The sequence below is a fragment of the Saccopteryx bilineata genome, chromosome 1 (assembly GCF_036850765.1).
Source record: "Saccopteryx bilineata isolate mSacBil1 chromosome 1, mSacBil1_pri_phased_curated, whole genome shotgun sequence".
NCBI classification, from domain to species: Eukaryota; Metazoa; Chordata; class Mammalia; order Chiroptera; family Emballonuridae; genus Saccopteryx; species Saccopteryx bilineata.
The window spans coordinates 79,041,624-79,068,575 of NC_089490.1; the positions used below are offsets into that span (position 1 = coordinate 79,041,624).

The following is a 26,952-nucleotide window of genomic DNA, read 5'->3' on the forward strand; positions in this document are numbered from 1 at the left end:
AAACTCCCAACAAACAAAAACCCTGGGCCAATGGCTTCACAGGTGAATTCTACCAAATATTCAAAGAAGAAATCACTCCTATCCTTCTCAAGCTATTTCAAAAAGTTCTAGAGGAGGGAAAACTTCAAAGCTCCTTTTATGAGGCAAGCATAATTCTGATACCAAAACCAGGCAAAAACAATGTAAAGAAAGAAAACTATATATAGGCCAATATCCCTGATGAATTTAGATGCTAAAATTCTCAGTAAAATAGTTGCAAATCAGATCCAGGAATACATGAAAAAAAGTCATACATCATGATCAAGTGGGATTTATTCTGAGGAGGCAAGGATGGTGCAATATTTGCAAATCAATGTGATTCATCACATAAATAAAAGGAAGGATAAAAATCAAATGATAATATCAATAGATGCAGAAAAAGCATTTGATAAAATAAAGTGCCCATTTATGATCAAAACTCTCAGCATAGTGGGAATACAGGGAACATACCTCAAAATGATAAAGGCCATCTATGACAAACCCACAGCCAACATCATACTCAATGGGCAAAAATTAAAAGCAATCTCCTTAAGATGAGGAACAAGGCAGGGGTGCCCCTTTTCACCACTCTTATTCAGCATAGTTCTGGAAGTCCAGACAAGAAGAAGAAATAAAAGTCATTCAAATTGGAAAAGTAGAAGTAAAACTATCATTATTTGCTGATGATATGATACTATACACAGAAAACCCTAATGTCTCAGTCAAAAAACTACTGGATCTGATAAATGAATTTAGCAAGGTGGCAGGATATAAAATTAATATTCAGAAATCAGGAGATGACATCAGAGTAATGGCAGAGTAGGAAGCGATACCGATAAATCTCCCCCAAAACTCAACAAGATCTTCAACCAGAAACAGAAAAACCTATCCTTGGAGCCTCCAGATGTTTTGCAATACACCCAAAGGTATGGTCGAGCGAAAAATTGGCTAAATATATAACCCAGGGATCTCAAACTCGCGGCCCACGGGCCGCATGCGGCCCGCCCACCAATTTTGTGCGGCCTGCAGACTGGCCTGCAGATTAATCCACAAAGTTTGATTAGTCTGCGGGCCACACAAAATTGGTGGGCGGGCCGCACGGCTGCGAGTTTGAGACCCCTGATATAACCAAACCCCAAAGGAAATAGGGAGTAAGAAATGCTCTGCCTTCCTCACTAACCTAAACAGGGCGGCTTTCTCTGGGAAATGTGAATATAGAAACTGAAGCGGGCAAAGGGGGTGAATAGATCCAGGCCGCGGCACAAATGGCTGAACCAGGCTGTGGCACGGAGATCCAAGCCGAGGAAAAACTGTTCCTGTGGCAACCCGGGCAATACAAGCTAACACTCGCGCCAAACCCAGACAAAGAAAGACAAGCGGGGCAGCCATTTTACCCGATCTCCTGGTCGGCGCGTGCAGATAGTGGGCAAGAGATTTCTTCCAAAGCCCCGGGAGTGGGTGCCCGTGTTACCCCACAGAGAGGCAGAGTCAGAGGCCTTTGTGTGGGCCAAAAGTGTAATCTCTGGGTAGCCCCAGCACCCTGGGAAAGCCACGCACGGGAGGGAGCAAGAACTAATTCCAAAGGTGGAACTTTTCCGTGCTGGTAGGGGATTCACTAGACGGAAACGCGGCCGGCCTGATATCCTGGTCTGCGCGTGCAGATAGCAAGAGATTCCTCCGAGTGCCTCAGCAGTGCGCGCCCGTGTTATCGCAAAGAGGGGCAGAGTCAGGGGCCTTTGTGTGAGCCAAAGCGGAATCTCGGGCCGCCCCAGCGCCTTGCAAAAGCCACGCACGGGGACAGAGCGAGAGCCAATTCCAACGCTGGAACTTTTCCATGCGGTTGGGGGTTTCACTCAGAGCGTGAGACTGCTGGCCGGATATCTTGGTCTGCGCGCGCAGATAGTGAGCGAGAGTTTCCTCCAAGCGCCCCGGAAGTGGGCGCCCGCCTGTGTTACCAGATAGAGTGGCAGAGCAAGAGGTCTTTGAGTGGGCGGAAACCCCGCCTGGTTATGCTAGCAGCTCTGACTGACTGAGCCTTACCCAGAGCCCTGTGCTGAGTGGAAATAGAGTGGGGAGTTGCCAGCTCTTTGAGCCTCTTACTATCCAGGCAGAGGCAGCAGCAACCCCATAGCTGGATTATCAGGCTACTAATTGAGGAAGGAAAGACTAGGAGAAAGGCTCCAGGAACACAGACTCTCTCACTGTCGGAGCCTATAAAGGCTAATGAGCCTCGACTGCCAACGAGACTAAAGCACAATACATGACATCGCCATAGAGACTTATCACTGCAAACCTCTACCTGAGTGTGCCAAAGGGGCAGAACCGGGGTACAGAGTCACCGACCAGGAAGAGAGAGAGAAAAGAAAAAGCAAGAAGATAACCTCTCAAAAATCAAGAATAATCTGCAGACTTTATAATCTATCCCATTTTATTATATTTGTTCATTTGTTTCTCTTATCTTCATTCTTGATATTTTTTCCACCTCCAATTTGGCCGATTAACTCTCTGCCAGTCTTACTCTCTCCTCTCCTTGAACTACACTACCCATAAGTGTTACATCTCCCATTATCTTTTCTTTCCTCTTCCTTTCTCTCTCTGAGGGTTGCACTCCAAAACCCTTAACTCTCTCTCTCTCTCTCCTCTTTCTTTTTTCTTCTTTTAGTGGTTCCCTCTTTTTCTCTCTCTCTCTTTCTTTTCTCCCCCTATATTAGTTTCTTCCTTTTTCCTTTACATCTCCTCTCATTCAAACCTCAATAACAAACAAATTATCTTATCTGGGACTCAAACTTATGTTTGTGGCATTTTGGGGAGTTTTTACTTCACCTTTTTAACTCACTAGCAGTGCTCCCATCCCTGGCTCTCCATTTTATCTAGTTCTTGTTCCACTAAATACAATAGTAATTTTTTAATTTGTCCCCCCATTTTTGTTTCCCTCTTATTCCTCTCATCATAACTCTTAGTCAACCAACACCTAAAAGCAAATCATTTTATTCTTGACTCAAATTTTTTCCTTATTTGCTATCTGTGGGTCAATACCCCCTTCTTTTTTCTTTTTTTTTTTTCTTTCTTTTTTTCTTTTTTTTGCCCCTTTATTACTTTTCCCCAATTCAGGCCCTCCATTACAGGCATTGTTTGTTATAATTCACAGTTCACCACAAGATTTTCTCAAGAAAGAGGGGAGAGGAGAGGAGAGGAAAAAAGGAGGGGAGGAATAATTTCCTTTTTTAAAAATTTTTATTTTATTTTATTTTTCTTTATTTCATTATTAATTTTTCTTAAAAAAACCAACTCTTTTCAATTTTTCATTTTTTTAACCTTTTATTCTTTATTAAATCTCATTAATACTAACAACAAAACCACCCTCAGATGCCATTAAGGAAGAGAAAATCGAATATCATGGATACAAAAGAAAGAGAGGTAACACAGCTAGATGAGGAAAAATCTATGGAGAAAAAATTTAATATATTGGAAACCTTGGAGCTAAATGACAGAGAATTCAAGATAGAAATCCTAAAAATCCTCCAAGATATACAAGAAAACACAGAAAGGCAATTTAGGGAGCTCAGAAAACAACTCAATGAACACAAAGAATATATGTCCAAGGAAATTGAAACTATAAAAACAAATCAAACAGAGATGAAAAACTCAATTCACGAGCTGAAAAACGAAGTAACAAGCTTAGCTAATAGAACAGGTCAGATAGAAGAGAGGATTAGTGAAATAGAAGACAAGCAACTTGAGGCACAACAGAGAGAAGAAGAAAGAGACTCAAAAATTTAAAAAAATGAGATAGCCCTACAAGAATTGTCTGACTCCATCAAAAAGAATAACATAAGAATAATAGGTATATCAGAGGGAGAAAAGAGAGAAAATGGAATGGAGAACATACTCAAACAAATAATAGATGAGAACTTCCCAAGCCTGTGGAAAGAACTAAAGCCTCAAGTTCAAGAAGCAAACAGAACTCCGAGTTTTCTTAACCCCAAAAAACCTACTCCAAGGGGTATCATAATGAAATTGGCACAAACCAACAGCAAAGAAAAAATTCTCAAGGCAGCCAGGGAAAAGAAGAATACAACATATAAAGGAAGGCCCATTAGATTATCATCAGATTTCTCAGCAGAAACTCTACAAGCTAGAAGAGAGTGGACCCCAATATTTAAAGTCCTGAAAGAGAGGAGCTTCCAGCCACAAACACTATACCCATCAAAGCTATCCTTCAAATATGAAGGAGAAATAAAAACATTCACAGATACAGAAAAGATGAGGAAATTTATCATCAGAAAACCCCCACTCCAGGAATTACTAAAGGGGGTTCTCCAATCAGATACAAAGAACAAAAAAAAAACAGAGCCACAAGTAAAAGCTCCAAGAAGAACACAATAAAACCAAATTTAAACTGTGACAACAACAAAAAGAAAGGGGGGGAGAAGATGGAGATTAACAGTAGCAAAGGACGATGGAGTGCAAAAGTACTCACAAAATAGTTCACTACAATGAAAAGGGTAGGAACCATTGAAAAAACCACCACAGAAGCACATGAGATAAAAAAAGATAGCAACAGAGGAAAGATGTATGGAATACAACCAAATAAAAACAAAAGATAGAAAAACGAAAGAGAAGAATCAAACAAGACACAAAACTAACAGAAAGCAATCTATAAAATGGCAATAGGGAACTCACAAGTGTCAATAATTACACTAAATGTAAACAGATTAAACTCACCAATAAAAAGGCACAGAGTAGCAGAATGGATTAAAAAAGAAAATCCAACTGTATGCTGCCTACAGGAAACTCATCTAAGTAACAAGGATAAAAACAAATTCGAAGTGAAAGGCTGGAAAACAATACTCCAAGTAAATAACATCCAAAAAAAAGCAGGCGTAGCAATACTCATATCTGATAATGCTGACTACAAGACAGCAAAAGTTCTCAGAGACAAAAATGGCCATTTCATAATGGCTAAGGGGACACTGAGTCAAGAAGACATAACAATTCTTAATATATATGCACCAAACCAAGGAGCACAAAAATATATAAGACACCTACTTATTGACCTTAAAACAAAAACTGACAAAAATACAATCATACTTGGAGACCTCAATACACCGCTGACGGCTCTAGATCGGTCATCCAAACAGAGAATCAACAAAGATATAATGGCCTTAAACAAAACACTAGAGCACCTGGATATGATAGACATCTACAGGACATTTCATCCCAAAGTGACTGAGTATACATTTTTCTCCAGTGTACATGGATCATCCTCAAGAATTGACCATATGTTGGGCCACAAAAACAACATCAGCAAATTCAGAAAAATCGAAGTTGTACCAAGCATATTTTCTGATCATAAAGCCTTGAAACTAGAATTCAACTGCAAAAAAGAGGGAAAAAAATCCCACAAAAATGTGGAAACTAAACAATATACTTTTAAAAAATGAATGGGTCAAAGAAGAAATAAGTGCAGAGATCAAAAGATATATACAGACTAATGAAAATGACAATACGACATATCAGAATCTATGGGATGCAGCAAAAGCAGTGATAAGAGGGAAGTTCATATCACTTCAGGCATATATGAACAAACAAGAGAGAGCCCAAGTAAACCACTTAACTTCCCACCTTAAGGAACTAGAAAAAGAAGAACAAAGACAACCCAAAACCAGCCAAAGAAAGGAGATAATAAAAATCAGAGCAGAAATAAATGAATTAGAGAACAGAAAAACTATAGAAAAAATTAGTAGAACAAGGAGCTGGTTCTTTGAAAAGATCAATAAAATTGACAAACCCTTGGCAAGACTTATCAAGGAAAAAAGAGAAGAAACTCATAAACAAAATCCAAAATGAAAGAGGAGAAATCACAGCGGACACCGTAGATATACAAAGAATTATTGTAGAATACTATGAAAAACTTTATGCCACTAAATTCAACAACCTAGAAGAAATGGATAAATTCCTAGAACAATACAACCTTCCTAGACTGAGTCAAGAAGAAGCAGAAAGCCTAAACAGACCTATTAGTAGAGAAGAAATAGAAAAAAAATTAAAAACCTCCCCAAAAATAAAAGTCCAGGCCCTGACAGCTATACCAGCAAATTTTATCAAACATTCAAAGAAGACTTGGTTCCTATTCTACTCAAAGTCTTCCAAAAAATTGAAGAAGAAGCAATACTTCCAAACACATTTTATGAGGCCAACATAACCCTCATACCAAAACCAGGCAAGGATGGCACAAAAAAAGAAAACTACAGACCAATATCTCTAATGAATACAGATGCTAAAATACTAAACAAAATACTAGCAAATCGAATACAACAACATATTAAAAAAAAATACATCATGATCAAGTGGGATTCATCCCAGAATCTCAAGGATGGTTCAACATACGTAAAACGGTTAATGTAGTACACCATATCAACAAAACAAAGAACAAAAACCACATGATCTTATCAATAGACTCAGAAAAGGCTTTTGATAAAATACAACACAATTTTATGTTTAAGACTCTCAACAAAATGGGTATAGAAGGAAAATATCTCAACATGATAAAGGCCATATATGATAAACCATCAGCTAACATCATATTAAATGGCACTAAACTGAAGGTTTTCCCCCTTAAATCAGGAACAAGACAGGGTTGTCCACTCTCTCCACTCTTATTTAATGTGGTACTAGAGGTTCTAGCCACAGCAATCAGACAAGACAAAGAAATAAAAGGCATCCATATCGGAAAAGAAGAAGTAAAGCTATCACTTTTTGCAGATGATATGATCCTATACATCAAAAACCCCAAAGAATCCACAAAAAGACTACTAGAAACAATAAGCCAATACAGTAAGGTCGCAGGATACAAAATTAACATACAGAAGTCAATAGCCTTTCTATATGCCAACAATGAAACAATTGAGAACGAACTCAAAAGAATAATCCCCTTCACGATTGCAACAAAAAAAATAAAATACTTAGGAATAAACATAACAAAGAATGTAAAGGACTTATATAATGAAAACTATAAACCATTGTTAAGGGAAATCAAAAAAGATATAATGAGATGGAAGAATATACCTTGTTCTTGGCTAGGAAGAATAAATATAATCAAGATAGCTATATTACCCAAAGCAATATACAAATTTAATGCAATTCCCATCAAACTTCCAATGACATTTTTTAAAGAAATAGAGCAAAAAATCATCAGATTTATATGGAACTATAAAAAAAACCCTGAATAGCCAAAGCAATCCTAAAGAAAAAGAATGAAGTTGGGGGCATTACAATACCTGACTTCAAACTCTATTATAGGGCCACGACAATCAAAACAGCATAGGCCTGACCAGGTGGTGGCGCAGTGGATAAAGCATCGGACTGGGATGCGGAAGGACCCAGGTTCGAGACCCCGAGGTCGCCAGCTTGAGCGCGGGCTCATCTGGCTTGAGCAAAGAGCTCACCAGCTTAGACCCAAGGTCGCTGGCTCCAGCAGGGGGTTACTCAGTCTGCTGAAGGCCCACGGTCAAGGCACATGTGAGAAAGCAATCAATGAACAACTAAGAAGTCGCAACACGCAACGAGAAACCGATGATTGATGCTTCTCATCTCTTTCCATTCCTGTCTGTCTGTCCCTGTCTATCTCTGCCTCTGTAAAAAAAAAAAAAAAAAAACCAGCATGGTATTGGCAGAAAAATAGACACTCAGACCAATGGAACAGAATAGAAAGTCCAGAAATAAAACCACATATACATAGTCAAATAATTTTTGATAAAGGGGCCAACAAAACACAATGGAGAAAAGAAAGCCTCTTCAATAAATGGTGCTGGGAAAACTGGAAAGCCACATGCAAAAGAATGAAACTGGACTACAGTTTGTCCCCTGTACTAAAATTAACTCAAAATGGATCAAAGATCTAAACATAAGACCTGAAACAATTAAGTACATAGAAGAAGACATAGGTACTCAACTCATGGACCTGGGTTTTAAAGAGCATTTTATGAATTTGACTCCAAAGGCAAGAGAAGTGAAGAAAAAAATTAATGAATGGGACTACATCAGACTAAGAAGTTTTTGCTCAGCAAGAGAAACTGATAACAAAATAAACAGATAGCCAACTAAATGGGAAATGATATTTTCAAACAACAGCTCAGATAAGGGCCTAATATCCAAAATATACAAAGAACTCATAAAACTCAACAACAAACAAACAAACAATCCAATAAAAAAATGGGAAGAGGATATGAATAGACACTTCTCCCAGGAAGAAATACAAATGGCCAACAGATATATGAAAAGATGCTCATCTTCTTTAGCTATTAGAGAAATGCAAATCAAAACTGCAATGAGATACCACCTCACACCTGTTCAATTAACTATTATTAGCAAGACAGGAAATAGCAAATGTTGGAGAGGCTGTGGAGAAAAAGGAACCCTCATCCACTGTTGGTGGGAGTGTAAAGTAGTACAACCATTATGGAAGAAAGTATAGTGGTTCCTCAAAAAACTGAAAATAGAACTACCTTATGACCCAGCAATCCCTCTACTGGGTATATACCCCAAAAACTCAGAAACATTGATACGTAAAGACACATGCAACCCCATGTTTATTGCAGCATTGTTCACAGTGGCCAGGACACGGAAACAACCAAAAAGCCCGTCAATAGATGACTGGATAAAGAAGATGTGGCACATATACACTATGGAATACTACTCAGCCATAAGAAATGATGACATCGGAACATTTACAGCAAAATGGTGGGATCTTGATAACATGATACGAAGCGAAATGAGTAAATCAGAAAAAACCAGGAACTGCATTATTCCATACGTAGTTGGGACATAAAAGTGAAACTAAGAGACATTGATAAGAGTGTGGTGGTTACGGGGGGGGAGGGGGGAAAGGGAGAGGGAAAGGGGGAGGGGGAGGGGCACAAAGAAAACTAGATAGAAGGTGACAGAGGACAATCTGACTTTGGGTGATGGGTATGCAACATAATTGAATGACAAGATAACCTGGACTTGTTATCTTTGAATATATGTATCCTGATTTATTGATGTCACCCCATTAAAAAAATAAAATTATTAAAAAAAAATCAGAGGCATTTTATACACCAACAATGAACTGTCTGAAAGAGAAATTAAGAAAACAATCCCCTTGGCCAACACCCTTTGCTGGTCTCAGCCCACCTGCACCCAGGTGTTTTTAAAATAAACTTTCCTTTAGAAAAAAAAAAAAAAGAAAGAAAGAAAACAATCCCCTTTACTATTGCAACAAAAAAATAAAGTACCTAGGAGTAAATTCAACCAAGGAGGTTAAAGACTTGTACTTAAAAAATTATAAAACATTGAAAAAAGAAATCAAGGAAGATACAAACAAATGGAAGCATATACTATGTTCATAGACAGGAAGAATAAACATCATTAAAATGTCTATATTATCCAAAGCAATTTATAAATTCAATGCAATTCCTATTAAAATACCAATGACCTACTTCAAAGATATAGAACACATATTCCAAAAATTTATATGGAACCAAAAAAGAACAACAATAACCTTAGCAATCTGGAAAAAGAAGAATAAAGTGAGTAGCATCACACTTCCTGATATCAAGTTATACTACAAGGCCACCATACTCAAAATAGCTTGGTACTGGCATAAGAACAGGCATACAGAACAATGGAACAGTACAAAGAATCCAGAAATAAACCTACACCTTTATGGACAATTGATATCTGACAAAGGAGGTTAAGAGCATACAATGGAGTAAAGATAGTGTCTTTAAAAAATGGTGTTGGGAAAATTGGACAGCTACCTGCAAAAAAATGAAACTAGACCATCAACTTACACCATTCACAAAAATTAACTCAAAATGGATAAAAGACTTAAATGTAGGCCGTGAAACCATAAGCATCTTAGAAGAAAACACAGGCAGTAAGCTCTCCGACATCTCTCGCAGCAATATATTTGCTGGTTTATCTCTACGGGCAAGTGAAATAAAGGACAGGAAGAACAAATAGGACTGTATCAAACTAAAAAACTTTTGCACAGCTAAAGACAATATGAAAAAAATAAAAAGATAAACCACACAATGAGAGAACATATTCAACAATACATCTGATAAAGGGTTAATAACCAAAATTTATAAAGAACTTGTAAAACTCAACACCAGGAAGACAAACAATCCAATCAAAAAATGGGTAAAAGAAATGAATAAACACTTCTGCAAAGAGGACATACAGATGGCCAGTAGGCAAATGAAAAAATGTTCAACATCACTAATCATTAGAGAAATGCAAATTAAAACCACAATGAGATATCACCTCACACCAGTCAGAATGGCGTTTATTAACAAAACAACACATAATAAATACTGGCGAGGATGTGAAGAAAAGGGAACCCTCCTGCACTGCTGGTGGGAATGCAGACTGGTACAGCCACTGTGGAAAACAGTATGGAGATTCCTCAAAAAATTAAAAATGGAACTGCCTTTTGACCCAGCCATCCCAAGATATTTTAGGAATATATCTGAAGAACACCACATCACTGATCCAAAAGTTGAAATGCATCCCCATATTTATGGCAGCATTGTTTACAATAGCCAAGATCTGAAAACAGCCCAAGTGTCTGTCAGTGTACGAGTGGAATAAAAAGCAGTGGTACATATACACAATGGAATACTATGGGGCCATGAAAAAGAAGGAAACCTTACCTTTTGTGACAACATGGGTGGACCCGGAAACTATTATGTTAAATGAAATAAGCCAGGCAGAGAAGGAAAAATATCATATGACCTCACTCATTTGAGGAACCCAATGAATAATGTGAACTGAGGAACAGAATAGAGGCAGAGGAGGGATCAAAGGGACCAGAGGGAAAGCGGACAGAGGGAAAGGGGATGAAAGGATGGGATCAGAGAAGGGAAGTGCTTTTCCCTGTGTGTTTTCTCATCAGCCAGTACAAAACTTGATTAAAAGAATGGCCCACCATTTTTTGGCTCCACTGTTTCTTTACCATCTGCCTGAATCCAATGAGGATCTGCATGTGAATGGTTACGATGGCAGCGACTACTGGCCGTACAAGCACCCACAGACAAAAAAGATTATAAGACATTTTAAAAATTAAAAATAAATCACTGTAATCCATATCTATGATGCTTTCTATATTCATAAATAATGATAAAAACATTTGATAAGATACAAAGCATTGTACGTATCAACTGCTACTGAAAAGTGAATCAGTGACTATGCAAAATATGCACTGGCTTCTTGGCACTCTGCAAATATTGCTTCACTTCATATTACTGAGTGTTAATCACCACAGATTTATATTCTACAAAATGTAAAAAATTATGATCATATATGATTTTCAAAACATTTCAAGTTATATTTCAAAGCTATGATATATAATCCTAACTTGTTGAAAAATCAGAAAATTTTCAAGATCCATGTGCCAAAGTGAGATACAAATTTAACAGGAAACCATTCCTAACTTAACTTCATTAACAGTATCTTAAAATCCTGTCAGTCTGACTATTCTCAACTTGATAATGTCAATTACCACAATCCATAAGATAAGGGTTTTTTTTTGTTTTTGACAGAAACAAGAGAGAGGAACAGAAAGGTACAGATAGGAAAGGGAGAGAGATGTGAAGCATCAATTCTTTGTTGTGGCACCCTGGTTGTTCATTGATTGCTTTCTCATATATGCCTTGATCAGGGGACTACAACAGAGCAAGTGACCCCTTTCTCAGGCCAGCGATCATGGGATCATGTCTATGATCCCACACTCAAGCCAGCAACCTCATGCTGCAAGCTGGTGAGCCCGCACTCGAGCCGAATGAGCCCGCGCTCAAGCCGGCGACCTCAGGGTTTCAAACCTGGCTGATCTGCATCCCAGGCCAATGCTCTAACCACAGGGCCACCGCCAGGTCAGGCCCAAAAGATAAGATCTTAAAGTTAAAAGTTTCTCAATCTTTCCTGGCTTCCAAATTTTCCCAATTATATTTTTATGAAACTGTTGATAGTCACAGCTTACTATTCACAAAAATTAGTATATCAAGATTCAGAAAACCCAAACTATCCTCCCAATGCTCACTCTGATTTGAAACCAGAACTATAAGAAATCACCCATCTAATCTTGAACCCTCTATGACTTGGACTGGGGAACTTTGGTTAAAAGCCCTGAGTAAATGTCTCTTGGATGCAAACACCAAGAAAGTGTGTGTGGGTGACCTTTGTGCAGGCACAAAGGAATGTGTAAAGCCAGTAGCCACGGCCACCATCACAGCCACCTGGCCCATGCAGGTTCGCATTAGATTCAGATGGTAATGAAACAACAGAGCCAAGAACTGGTGGGCCATTACCTTTAATCCTAGCTTGCACCCAGAGGGCAAGAAATACACACAGTGGGAAAACACTTTCCTTTCCATTCAGAGCTTCAAAAGCCACTGACTTATCCGAGTTTGCTAGAATCAAAAGTTTCTAGCTCACCAGCCTTTTTCACCATCCCCTTCTATCTGCACAAACTCTGCATAAACTGGCTTTTCCTTCAGCATTCCGCCATCTTGGCTGCTTCTCTCCTCCACGTGGCCTTTCTCTGCTCTCCCTCCATGGGCTCTTCCTAGAACATAATCACTCTTCCCAGGAACAACGTGATTTCTCCTTTTAAAACCTTTATGTGCAAAAGTGTGCAAAAGCCCTCCCCCAACACACATTAATATAATCACGCCCATCCCAAGCAAGAAGGGCAACTAATATTATCACCTGGGCGACAGGCTTCTATTTGGGCAGTGCCATCTTTAACAAAGTGGGCATAATATATTTTATCAGCCCAACAGAATGCATGTGAATGGGCTTTAGAAAATTAACCTAGAGGTTCTGGATTGCCCCTTCCTTTGTGCTTGTTAATTAGCAAAAGAAAAAGAATATTCTGATCATTTTAGCCCTTTCTCCACGTCAGCAAAATGGCCATTAATCATTCTTCCCCTTGTCACCTGATCTCCTTCCCTTGTAATCCTGTTACCTCTGTTCTGCTTCTGATAATAAAAGCTAAGGGAGAAGGAGATTCAGGTCTCTCTTTTGCTTCCCTTTGGCAGGCCTCCCTCTCTCTTCCTCTTGACATAAGTTTATGTCTTGAGCAGGTTTTTTCTTTGAGTAGGTTTTTTCCACACGACACTGGTAGTTCCCAGCAGGCTGGAGAACTTCCTCCTACTTCAGGCAAGCTGAAGTTTCCAAGGCAGTAGGTAAAAATCTCTTAACACTGAAAAAATGGCTAAATGTTCAGATAACTTCTAAGATAAATGAGAAAACTAATAACAAGATTGTATGGCCACAGGCCACCATCATGGCCATTCACATGGAGGTTCTCATTGAATTCGGACAAATGGTAAAGAAATGGCAGAGTCGGAGGATGGTGGGCCATTACCTTTAATCCTAGCTCGCACCCAGCGGGCAAGAAAATACACACAGTGGGAGAACACTTCCCTTTCCATTCAGGACTCCCAAAGCCACTGGCTCATCCAAATATTCCTAGAATCAAAGGCCCCACCAGCCTTATTCACTTCTGTTCCCCATCTCCTTCTCTCTGCACAAACTGGCTTCTCCTTCAGCACTCCGCCATCTTGGCTGCCTCTCTTCTGCAATGCTGATGGTAGGATCTGAGAGACAGCACCTCTGTTCTGCCCCATTTTATAGTGTAGAAATTAAATCCTTTAAGCCAATATACAAATAAGAAAGTATCTGATACAAAACCACTTACCTGAGTCATAAATGGGATTCCTCATAAGAGTGCACCACCTCCTATCATGCAACAGTTAAGGGTGTGGGGAAAAGCTTAGTTTTGAGAATATCTTAGTATTAGAAGGATGTTGAAAAGATCTTAGTATTAAAAGGGTGGGAAAGGCTTAGTCTTGAAACTAAGCCTTAGGCTATAAAGAGGTTGTGAGCTTACAGCCTATCTCCCACACCTAAAGCAAACTATAAGCGAGCAAACATATGTATCATATTTACAAATATATATATCATTATTTGACTAACAAAGATGTTAAATAATTTCACCTACTAAAAACACATGACCTAAAAATCTATTAGTTTTAATGGAAAACCTATTAGTTAATCTTAATTGAGCAACATGATATAGTACCTAGTTAATAAAATGAAAAGCGGGGATCAATTGCTACCTTGGAGCCTGACCAGGCAGTGGCACAGTGGAAAGAGCATCTGCCTAGGATACTGAGGACCCAGATTCAAAACTCTGAGGTTGCCAGCTTGAGCACGAGCTCACCAGCTTGAGCACAGGATTGCTAGCTTGAGCGTAGGATCATAGACATGACCTCATGGTCGCTGGCTTGAGCCCAAGGTCACTAGTTTGAGCAAGGGGTCACTAGCTTAACTGGAGCCTCCCTGATCAAGGCACATATAAGAAGCAATCAATGAACAACTAAGGTGCTGCAACAAAGAACTGATACTTCTCAACTCTCTCCCTTCCTGTCTATCTATTCCTACCTGTCCCTCTCTCTGTCTCTCTCACTTAAAAAAAGATTGCTACCTTGGACAAATGAGGTAAAAATTAAAATGATATTTCCAAACTAACATTACAGAAACTCAGCAAATGTTTAAGATTATTACAACTTGAATCATCCCACAATAAACAGAACACCTTATATACATAGATGACAATGTAATTTCTCTTTTTATCCTTATAATTCAAAGGGCAGATCATTTTGCCATTCTCTAAAGCAGGGTTAGTCAACCTTTTTACACCTACTGCCCACTTTTGTATCTCTGTTAGTAGTAAAATTTTCTAACCGCCCACCGGTTCCACAGTAATGGTGATTTATAAAGTAGGGAAATAACTTTACTTTATAAAATTTATAAAGCAGAGTTACAGCAAGTTAAAGCATATAATAATCATTACTTGGCCCTGGCCAGTTGGCTCAGCGGTAGAGCATCGGCCTGGCGTGCAGGAGACCCGGGTTCGATTCCCGGCCAGGGCACATAGGAGAAGCGCCTATTTGCTTCTCCACCCACCCTCCTTCCTCTCTGTCTCTCTCTTCCCCTCCCACAGCCAAGGCTCCATTGGAGCAAAGATGGCCCGGGCGCTGGGGATGGCTCTGTGGCCTCTGCCCCAGGCGCTAGAGTGGCTCTGGTCGTGGCAGAGCAATGCCCCAGAGGGGCAGAGCATCGCCCCCTGGTGGGCAGAGCATCGCCCCTGGTGGGCGTGCCGGGTGGATCCCGGTCGGGCGCATGCAGGAGTCTGTCTGACTGTCTCTCCCCGTTTCCAGTTTCAGAAAAATACAAAAAAAAAATGATAATAATCATTACTTACCAAGTACTTTATGTCGGATTTTCACTGAGATTGGCAGAATATAAAACAACTTACTATAGTTAAATCTATCTTTTTATTTATACTTTGGTTGTTCCACTACCACCCACCATGAAAGCTGGAATGCCCACTAGTGGGTGGTAGGGACCAGGTTAACTACCACTGCTCTAAAGAGTCCACACTTAATTCATAAAATTATATGGAAAGGGATTAATAAATTCCTTAAGAACAAAACTTGTTTTTAAAAATTAGCTGAGTTTTATAATAAAAATGTTTTAACAAAGTGACTGATCAGAATTTAAAAGATAGTTAAGTGATCAGAGGCAAAAGTTGTCAATAATGCAGGAAATGATGCCTTAAAAAAATATAAATATTGGACGTCATGGAAATGGCGCCGTGAGCAGCGCGTCCGACAGCTCTCCCCTAAATCACAACAAATTTATCAACTAGAAACAGAAAAATTTATCCTCGGAGCATTCCGGAGTTCCACACAAACTGATAGCGAAAGGACTGTTATCACTTGAATCTGAGAGACGAGGGTGTGGAGGAATCTACCACAGGGACGTTCTTTCAAACCGCAAGGAAGTGTGCCTGTGGTGAGTCAGCCCATATACTTGGGAACCGCGAGCTGCCGCGAGCGGCCGACGCGAGCCGCCACCTCGAGCCACCGGGAGCCCCCGCGAGCCGCCGCCACGAGCGGAGCGGACGCCGCGAACCGCCGCCGCGAGCGGCCGCCACGAGCCGCCGCCGCGAGCCACCGCGAGCAGCTGCACGAGCCCGGTCCGGTTGAGCACCGCTGACGTTCCCAGCGGCCCGCACACTGCGAGTGGGGGTCGCTGGCCACCGGTGCCTGGAGCGCCCCATTCGCGCGCGTGCCTTGGGCATTCCACGCGCCCAGGGCGCCCTGCTGGCCCGCACACACAGGGGGCTCCATTATCCTGCGCCTGGTGCGGTCCAGCCGCCAGCGGCGGGGCGAGCGGGAGAGGCTTGGGAGATTCTCTCCGTGGGCGGGGCACCTCACCCAGCCATTCAAGCTAACAATCAAGCATTGGGGGAGGGGCGCGCGCAGGCAGCCTAAAATACCTTCGGAAGCACAGCTGCGACCCAATCACTGAAATTAGCTTAACCCATGAAATCTGCGTACCCTCGGTTCTAATTGATAAGATCTCTCTCAATTCAGCGTTCCAAGACAAGAGGCGTGATATTTTTTAGTGCCTCTCGCTAAAGGGGCGGGGGCAACTTCTGATTAATAGAGCCTCAATATTTAGGGATAAACGCTAACAAGAAGGACTTGGCAGATAATAAGGTCTATACTACACTAGTCATAAGCAGAGACTAGTGCCTCTTCTTCCCTGCAAAAACAGGCTACAAAGTGTGGAAAGCCTGGGTTGAGAGGTCCAACTAAATGATAGGCGCTGAACAGTCACCTTGACAACAATTGACTCCCACCCCCGCCTGATTACACTGGAGGCCCTGACTGTCAGAGCCTTTCCCAAAGCCTTGCACTGAGTGGGGATAGAGTGGGGATTTCCCAGCTCTTTGAGCCTCTTACTCCCCAGGCAGAAGCAGTTGCAGCCTTATAGCTGGATCACCAGGCTACTAATTCAGAAAGGGGGGACTAGGAGAGAGAATCCAGGAAAGCAAACTCTCTCATCGTTGGACCCTGCAAACGCCAACAAGCCTTTACTTCCAGCAAGACTAAAGCCAATTATATGACATTGCCATAGAATCCCATCAACTGCAAATCCCTACCTAAGAGTGACACAGGGGCAGAGCCTGGGGTACAGAGTCACCGACCAGGAAGAGGGAGAGAAAAGAAAAAGGAAGAAGTTAACCTCTCAAAATCAAGAAAAACGCACAGACTTTACAACTTGATCCACTATTTTTGTTGTTGTTCTTGTTGTTGTTGTTTGTTTCTTCTATCTTTTTGCCTTTATTTTCTCCACCTCGGTCCTTCTATTCTCTGCCCATCTTATGCTTCCCCTTTCTTGAACTACACTACCCATGAGTGTTGCATTTTATTTTTCTTCTTCATCCTCACCCTCCTTTAAGGTTATACTCCAAAACACTTAACTCTCACTCTCTCCTCTTTTGTTTTTTGTTTTTTTTTGTCTTGCTTTATTTTGTTTTTTTCTCTTCCTATTTTATTTCTTCCTTCGTTTTTCTCTTTTTCTTATTTTTTCCTTTTTTTTTTTTTTTTTTTTTTTTTCATTTTTCTGAAGCTGGAAACAGGGAGAGACAGCCAAACAGACTCCCGCATGCGCCCGACCGGGATCCACCTGGCAGGCCCACCATGGGGCGACGCTCTGCCCACCAGGGGGCGATGCTCTGCCCATCCTGGGCATCGCCATGTTGCGACCAGAGCCACTCTAGCACCTGGGGCAGAGGCCACAGAGCCATCCCCAGTGCCCGGGCCATCTTTGCTCCAATGGAGCCTTGGCTGCGGGAGGGGAAGAGAGAGACAGAGAGGGAAAGCGTGGCGGAGGGGTGGAGAAGCAAATGGGCGCTTCTCCTGTGTGCCCTGGCCGGAATCGAACCCGGGTCCTCCGCACGCTGGGCCGACGCTCTACCGCTGAGCCAACCGGCCAGGGCCTTCCTTTCTATTCGTTTTTTCTTTTCTCATTTTACTTTCCTCCCATATAATCCTCAATCACGAACAAATTAGTTAATTTGGGACTCAAGGCTTTTTTTTGGCTTTATTTGTCTTTTATGCTTTTGTTTTTATTTTTTTTTCTTGTTTGTTTATTTTTGTAGCATTTTGGGTCCTCCCAACCCAAGGTCTCCATTGTATTTAGTCTTCGCTCCACTTAATACAACAGATTTTTACTTATTATTTTTATTTTTTCTTCTTTATTATTCTTTTTTGGTCCTTTTTTCTGGTTCCCTCTTATCCCTCTCATTATATCTCTTAGTTGACCATCACATACAAGCAAATCATCTTATGCTTGTCTAAGATTTTCTTCCTTTTTTTTTTTTTTTTTTTTTTTTTTTGCATTTAGTAGGTCCCTACTCCCTTTTTTTTGCCCCTTGAACTCTTCACCCCAAATCAGGCCCTCCATTATAGGCACGATATTTCCCTGAGGAGGGGAGAGGAGGGAAAGAGAAGAGAGAAAAAAAGGGGGAAATAATAAATTATTACTGTTTTTTTTTGTGGGGTGTTTTACCTTTTTTTTTTTTTACTTTTTACTCTTTATTAATTCTAATTAGTTCTATCAATAAGACCACCCTCAGATGCCGATAAGAAAGAGGAAATCGAATATTATGGATACAAAAGAAAGAGAGCTAACACAAATAGATGTGGAAAAATCTATGGAGAAAAGACTTAACATATTGGAAGCCTTGGAGCTAAATGACAGAGAATTTAAAATAGAAATCTTAAAAATACTCAGAGATATACAAGAAAACACAGAAAGGCAATATAGGGAGATCAGAAAACAACTCAATGAACACAAAGAATATATTACCAAGGAAATTGAAACTATAAAAACAAATCAAACAGAAATGAAAAACTCAATTCACGAGCTGAAAAACGAGGTAACAAGCTTAGCTAACAGAACAGCCCAGATTGAAGATAGGATTAGTGAAATAGAAGACAAACAACTTGAGGCACAACAGAGAGAAGAAGAAAGAGACTCAAAAATAATAAAAAACGAGAAAGCCCTACAGGAATTGTCTGACTCCATCAGAAAGACTAACATAAGAATAATAGGTATATCAGAGGGAGAAGAGAAAGAAAATGGAATGGAGAATATACTCAAACAAATAATAGACGAGAACTTCCCAAGCCTGTGGAAGGAACTAAAGCCTCAAATTCAAGAAGCAAACAGAACACCAAGTTTTCTTAACCCCAACAAACCCACTCCAAGGCACATCATAATAAAGATGACACAAACCAATGACAAAAAAAAAATTCTCAAGGCAGCCAGGGAAAAGAAGAGTACAACATATAAAGGAAGGCCTATTAGATTATCATCAGATTTCTCAGCAGAAACTCTACAAGCTAGAAGAGAGTGGACCCCAATATTTAAAGCCCTGAAAGAGAGGAACTTTCAGCCAAGAATACTATACCCATCAAAGCTATCCTTCAAGTATGAAGGAGATATAAAAACATTCACAAATACAGAAAAGATGAGAGAATTTATCAACAGAAAGCCCCCACTCCAGGAAATACTAAAGGGGGTTTTCCAACCAGATTCAAAGAACAAAAGAAAACAACACCACAAGTAACAGCTCCACCAAGAACACAATAAAACCAAACTTAAACTGTGACAACAAAGGAAAAAAAGGGGGGAGAGGATGGAGATTAACAGTAGCAAAGGATGATGAAGTGCAGAAATACTTATAAGATAGGGTACTACAATGAATATGGTAGGTACCCTTTTCATTACTTAATGGTAACCACCCTTAAAAAAACCACCACAAAAACACTTGACTTAAAAAAAGTAGCAACAGAGGAAAGAAGTATGGAACACAAACAAACAAAAACAAATGATAGAAAAACAAAAAAGAAGAATCAAACTAGATACAAAACTAACAGAAAGCAATTTATAAAACGGCAGTAGGGAACCCACAAGTGTCAATAATTACACTAAATGTAAATGGATTAAACTTACCAATAAAAAGACACAGAGTAGCAGAATGGATTAAAAAAGAAAATCCAACTATATGCTGCCTACAAGAAACACATCTAAGCAACAAGGATAAAAACAAATTTAAAGTGAAAGGCTGGAAAACAATACTCCAAGCAAACAACACCCAAAAAAAAGCAGGCGTAGCAATACTCATATCTAATAATGCTGACTACAAGACAGAAAAAGTACTCAGAGACAAAAATGGTCATTTCATAATGATTAAGGGGAAGTTGAATCAAGAAGACATAACAATCCTTAATATATATGCACCAAACCAAGGAGCACCAAAATATATAAGACAGCTACTTATTGACCTTAAAACAAAAACTAACAAAAATACAATCATACTTGGAGACCTCAATCCACCGCTGACGGCTCTAGATCGGTCATCCAAACAGAGAATCAATAAAGATATAGTGGCCTTAAACGAAATACTAGAACACCTGGATATAATAGACATCTACAGGACACTTCATCCCAAAGCGACAGAGTATACATTTTTCTCTAGTGTACATGGAACATTCTCAAGAATTGACCATATGTTGGGCCACAAAGACAATATCAGCAAATTTAGAAAAATTGAAATTGTACCAAGCATATTTTCTGATCATAAAGCCTTGAAACTAGAATTCAACTGCAAAAAAGAGGGGGAAAAACCCACAAAAATGTGGAAACTAAACAACATACTTCTAAAAAATGAATGGGTCAAAGAAGAAATAAGCGCAGAAATCAAAAGATATATACAGACAAATGAAAATGAAAATACGACATATCAAAATCTCTGGGATGCAGCAAAAGCAGTAATAAGAGGAAACTTCATATCACTTCAGGCCTATATGAACAAACAAGAGAGAGCCGAAGTAAACCACTTAACTTCACACCTTAAGGAACTAGAAAAAGAAGAACAAAGACAACCCAAAACCAGCCGAAGAAAGGAAATAATAAAAATCAGAGCAGAAATAAATGAAATAGAGAACAGAAAAACTATAGAAAAAATCAATAAAACAAGGAGCTGGTTCTTTGAAAAGATCAACAAAATTGACAAACCCTTGGCAAGACTCACCAAGAAAAAAAGACACAGGACTCAAATAAATAAAATCCAAAATGAAAGAGGACAGATCACCACAGACATCATAGAAATACAAAGAATTATTGTAGAATACTATGAAAAATTATATGCCACCAAATACAACAATCTAAAAGAAATGGATAAATTCCTAGAACAATACAACCTTCCTAGACTGAGTCATGAAGAAGCAGAAAGCCTAAACAGACCAATCAGCAGGGAGGAAATAGAAAAAACTATTAAAAATCTCCCCAAAAATAAAAGTCCAGGCCCAGACGGTTATACTAGTGAATTCTATCAAACATTCAAAGAAGACTTGGTTCCTATTCTACTCAAAGTCTTCCAAAAAATTGAAGAAGAAGCAATACTTCCAAACACATTTTATGAGGCCAACATAACCCTCATACCAAAACCTGGCAAGGATGGCACAAAGAAAGAAAGCTACAGACCAATATCTCTAATGAATACAGATGCTAAAATACTAAACAAAATACTGGCAAACCGAATACAACAACATATTAAAAAAATAATACATCATGATCAAGTGGGATTCATCCCAGAATCTCAAGGATGGTTCAACATACGCAAAACGGTTAACGTAATACACCATATCAACAAAACAAAGAACAAAAACCACATGATCTTATCAATAGATGCAGAAAAGGCTTTTGATAAAATACAACACAATTTTATGTTTAAGACTCTCAACAAAATGGGTATAGAAGGAAAATATCTCAACATGATAAAGGCCATATATGATAAACCATCAGCCAACATCCTATTAAACGGCATAAAACTGAGGACTTTCTACCTTAAATCAGGAACAAGACAGGGTTGTCCACTCTCTCCACTCTTATTCAACGTGGTGCTAGAAGTTCTGGCCAGAGCAATCAGACAAGACAAAGAAATAAAAGGCATCCATATCGGAAAAGAAGAAGTAAAGTCTACGGCCATACCACCCTGAACGCGCCCGATCTCGTCTGAAGAAGTAAAGCTATCACTTTTTGCTGATGATATGATCCTATACATCGAAAACCTGAAGGACTCCACAAAAAGATTATTAGAAACAATAAACCAATACAGTAAGGTCGCAGGATACAAAATTAACATACAAAAGTCCATAGCCTTTCTATATGCCAACAATGAAATATTAGAAAACGAACTCAAAAAAATAATCCCCTTCACGATTGCAACAAAAAAAATAAAATACCTAGGAATAAACATAACAAAGAACATAAAGGACCTATATAATGAAAATTACAAAGCATTGTTAAGGGAAATCGAAAAAGATACAATGAGATGGAAAAATATTCCTTGTTCTTGGATAGGAAGAATAAATATAATCAAAATGACCATATTACCCAAAGCAATATACAAATTTAATGCAATTCCCATCAAAATCCCTATGAGATTTTTTAAAGAAATGGAACAAAAAATCATCAGATTTATATGGAACTATAAAAAACCCCAAATAGCCAAAACAATCCTAAGGAAAAAGAATGAAGCTGGGGGCATTACAATACCTGACTTTAAACTATATTATAGGGCCACGATAATCAAAACAGCATCGTATTGGCAAAAAAATAGACACTCAGACCAATGGAACAGAATAGAAAGCCCAGAAATAAAACCACATATATATGGTCAAATAATCTTTGATAAAGGGGCCAACAACACACAATGGAGAAAAGAAAGCCTCTTCAACAAAGGGTGTTGGGAAAACTGGAAAGCCACATGCAAAAGAATGAAACTCGACTACAGCCTGTCCCCGTGTACTAAAATTAATTCAAAATGGATCAAAGACCTAAATATAAGACCTGAAACAATAAAGTACATAGAAGAAGACATAGGTACTAAAATCATGGACCTGGGTTTTAAAGAACATTTTATGAACTTGACTCCAATGGCAAGAGAAGTGAAGGCAAAGATAAATGAATGGGACTACATCAGAATTAAAAGTTTTTGCTCAGCAAGAGAAACTGATATCAAAATAAACAGACAGCCAACTATATGGGAACTGATATTTTCAAACGACAGCTCAGATAAGGGCCTAATATCCAAAATTTACAAAGAACTCATAAAACTCAACAACAAACAAACAAGCAATCCAATAAAAAAATGGGAAGAGGACATGAACAGACACTTCTCCCAGGAAGAGATACAAATGGCCAACAGATATATGAAAAGATGCTCAGCTTCATTAGTTATTAGAGAAATGCAAATCAAAACTACAATGAGATACCACCTCACTCCTGTTAGATTAGCTATTATCAACAAGACGGGTAATAGCAAATGTTGGAGAGGCTGTGGAGAAAAAGGAACCCTCATTCACTGTTGGTGGGACTGTAAAGTAGTACAACCATTATGGAGGAAAGTATGGTGGTTCCTCAAAAAACTGCAAATAGAACTACCTTATGACCCAGCAATCCCTCTACTGGGTATATACCCCAAAACCTCAGAAACATTGAGACGTGAAGACACATGTAGCCCCATGTTCATTGCAGCACTGTTCACAGTGGCCAAGACATGGAAACAACCAAAAAGCCCTTCAATAGAAGACTGGATAAAGAAGATGTGGCACATATACACTATGGAATACTACTCAGCCATAAGAAATGATGACATCAGATCATTTACAGCAAAATGGTGGGATCTTGATAACATTATAAGGAGTGAAATAAGTAAATCAGAAAAAAACAAGAACTACATGATTCCATACATTGGTGGAACATAAAAATGAGACTAAGAGACATGGACAAGAGTGTGGTGGTTACCAAGGGTGGGGGGGGAGGGAGGACATCGGAGGGAGGGAGGGAGAGAGTTAGGGGGAGGGGGAGGGGCACAGAGAACTAGATGGAGGGTGACGGAGGACAATCTGACTTTGGGCGAGGGGTTTGCAACATAATTTGATGACAAAATAACCTAGACATGTTTTCTTTGAATATATGTACCCTGATTTATTAATGTCATCCCATTACCATTAATAAAAATTTATTTAAAAAAAAAAAAAAGAAAATTAAGTCATAAACTGAAAAAAATATATATATATAAATATTAACAAGTGAGATAAAATAAATATATATGGGTATATATGTACATATATAAATAGATATGTGATATTCAAAGCAGTTAAGATTTCATAAAGGAAAAGCTAAAAGTAAAACAGTGATATTCTTTTCCATTCAGTTATATCTGTATAACTGGATAGGTAGAACACTAACATTAAGCATTAAATGCTTATAGACAAGCTACTCAGCACATACTTATTTTCTGATATCATCAGCAAATATATAGCAAATTCAACTTTTAACAAAAAGTATCAGACAACTGTAAATATAAATAATGGTAACCATATCTATACCTGATTTGATTTCTCTATTCATCATTATAAATGAGTAGAAAATCACATCCAGGGTCGATTCAGTAACTAACAGCATGAACCACACCAGAGCACATAAAGAACAACTTTGTATAATGTGAATGTTTACGCAGTAAAACTCACTTAAAACAGCACTGAAAAAAAAACACAATAATTTAGATTAGAATTTCACACAGACAGCAAGTTATCACTCCTAACTAATGTTCAAGAAGTGGTACATTTAACATAGTCCTGGAAGTCCTAGCCACAGCAATCAGACAAGAAGAAGAAATAAAAGGCATTCAAGTTGGAAAAGAAGAAGTAAAACTATCATTATTTGCAGATGATATGATATTGTATATAGAAAACCCTAAAGTCTCAGTCAAAAAACTACTGGACCTGATAAATAAATTCAGCAAAGTGGCAGGATATAAAATCAATACTCAGAAATCAGAAGCATTTTTATACACCAACAATGAACAGTCAGAAAGAGAAATTAAGGAAACAATCCCCTTCACAATTACAACCAAAAAAATAAAGTACCTAGGAGTAAACTTAACCAAGGAGACTAAAGACTTGTACTCGGAAAATTACAAAGCATTGATAAAAGAAATCAAGGAAGATACAAACAAGTGGAAGCATATACCGTGCTCATGGTTAGGAAGAATAAACATCATTAAAATGTCTATATTACCCAAAGCAATCTATAAATTCAATGCAATACCAATTAAAATACCAATGACATACTTCAAAGATATAGAACACATATTCCAAAAATTTATATGGAACCAAAAGAGGACACGAATAGCCTCAGCAATCTTAAAAAAGAAGAATAAAGTGGGAGGTATCACACTTCCTGATATCAAGTTATACTACAAGGCCGTTGTACTCAAAACAGCCTGGTACTGACATAAGAACAGGCGTATAGATCAATGGAACAGAACAGAGAACCCAGAAATAAACCCACAGTTCTATGGACAACTGATATTTGACAAAGGAGGTAAGGAAATACAATGGAGTAAAGACAGCCTCTTTAACAAATGGTGTTGGGAAAATTGGACAGCTATCTGCAAAAAAATGAAACTAGATCACCAGCTTACACCACTCACAAAAATAAACTCAAAATGGATAAAAGACTTAAATGTAGGCCGTGAAACCATAAGCATCTTAGAAGAAAACATAGGCAGTAAGCTATCTGACATCTCTCAGAGCAATATATTTGCTGATTTATCTCCACGGGGAAGTGAAATAAAAGACAGGATAAACAAATGGGACTATATCAAACTAAAAAGCTTTTGCACAGCTAAAGACAACAAGAACAGAATAAAAAGACAAACTACACAATGGGAGAACATATTTGACAATACGTCTGATAAGGGGTTAATAACCAAAATTTATAAAGAACTTGTAAAACTCAACACCAGGAAGACAAATAACCCAATCCAAAAATGGGCAAAAGAGATGAATAGACACTTCTCCAAAGAGGACATACAGATGGCCAATAGGCATATGAAAAAATGCTCAACATCACTAATCATTAGAGAAATGCAAATTAAAACCACAATGAGATATCACCTCACACCAGTCAGAATGGCGCTTATCAACAAAACAACACAGAATAAGTGCTGGCGAGGATGTGGAGAAAAGGGAACCCTCCTGCACTGCTGGTGGGAATGCAGACTGGTGCAGCCACTGTGGAAAACAGTATGGAGATTCCTCAAAAATCTGAAAATCGAACTGCCTTTTGACCCAGCTATCCCACTTTTAGGAATATACCCCAAGGACACCATAGAACGGCTCGAAAAGGAGAAATGCACCCACATGTTTGTGGCAGCATTGTTCACAATAGCGAAGATCTGGAAACAGCCCAAGTGTCCGTCAGAGGACGAGTGGATTAAAAAGCTTTGGTACATATATACTATGGAAGACTACTCAGCCATAAGAAATGATGACATCGGATCATTTACAATAACATGGATGGACCTTGACAACATTATACGAAGTGAAATAAGTAAATCAGAAAAAAAAAAAAAAAACTAAGATGAATCCATACATAGAAGGGACATAAAAATGAGACTCAGAGACATGAACAAGAATGTGATAGCAACAGGGGCAGGAGGTTGGGGGAGGGGGGGGTGAAGAAGGAGAGAGGGGTTAGGGGAGGGGAGGGGCACAAAGAAAACCAGATAGAAGATGACAGAAGACAATTTAACTTTGGGGGAGGGGTATACAGCACAATCAAATGTCAAAATAATCTAGAGATATTTTCTCTCAACATATGTACCCTGATTTATCAATGTCATTGCATTAAATTTAATAAAAAAAAAAAAGTGGTACATGTATGTGAAAAGCCAAAATTTAAATTACAAGATGCATAATTTCCCTTCTTCCAGGAGGTGGCACAAGAGGGGAAGAAAAAAGAAGGAAAAAAAAGTCAGTGAACACTCTTTCCTACACTGATTTCTTTTCTAAAGAAAAGAGAGTGTGTGAAGCAGACAGCAGAGGCAGAGATACTTATTCATACCTTCCCAAAAGGTTATCATACCTACTCTAAGAATTAAAGAATCTT

General features: G+C 38.9%; 1 pseudogene; it reads right to left on the reverse strand.

Moving 5' to 3' along the window:
• The window catches only part of LOC136319244 (E3 ubiquitin-protein ligase HACE1-like), a 93,557-nt pseudogene that overhangs the window by 58,935 nt on the left and 7,670 nt on the right, over nucleotides 1-26,952 (reverse strand).